This window comes from Oryzias melastigma, linkage group LG23 (genome assembly GCF_002922805.2).
Source record: "Oryzias melastigma strain HK-1 linkage group LG23, ASM292280v2, whole genome shotgun sequence".
Classification (NCBI taxonomy): Eukaryota; Metazoa; Chordata; class Actinopteri; order Beloniformes; family Adrianichthyidae; genus Oryzias; species Oryzias melastigma.
The window spans coordinates 5,831,413-5,831,734 of record NC_050534.1 but is presented as its reverse complement, the minus strand read 5'-3'; positions in this window follow the sequence as shown (position 1 = coordinate 5,831,734).

The following is a 322-nucleotide window of genomic DNA, read 5'->3' as shown; positions in this document are numbered from 1 at the left end:
CGTACTGACTTAAATTATTGCACCTAATGAATAAAACTTATATTTTCAAATGTTAACAACCTAAAATCCTTTTTCATCCCAAAAAATCCAAGTTGGTTTTTTTACGGTGTAATAACATCAAATCAATCAGGAATAAATATCGGAATCTGGAATGGGCGGGGCCTGTCTACACACACACTCAATAATTACAAACCAGCCTGTTCCTGAAATAGTCTTCACATTTAAACTAGTTAAAATGTACACAATACAACTGCTGTTCACGCACACACTTATGAATATAAACCCACACATGTAAAGCCTTTCATTCTGTCACGAGTACTAT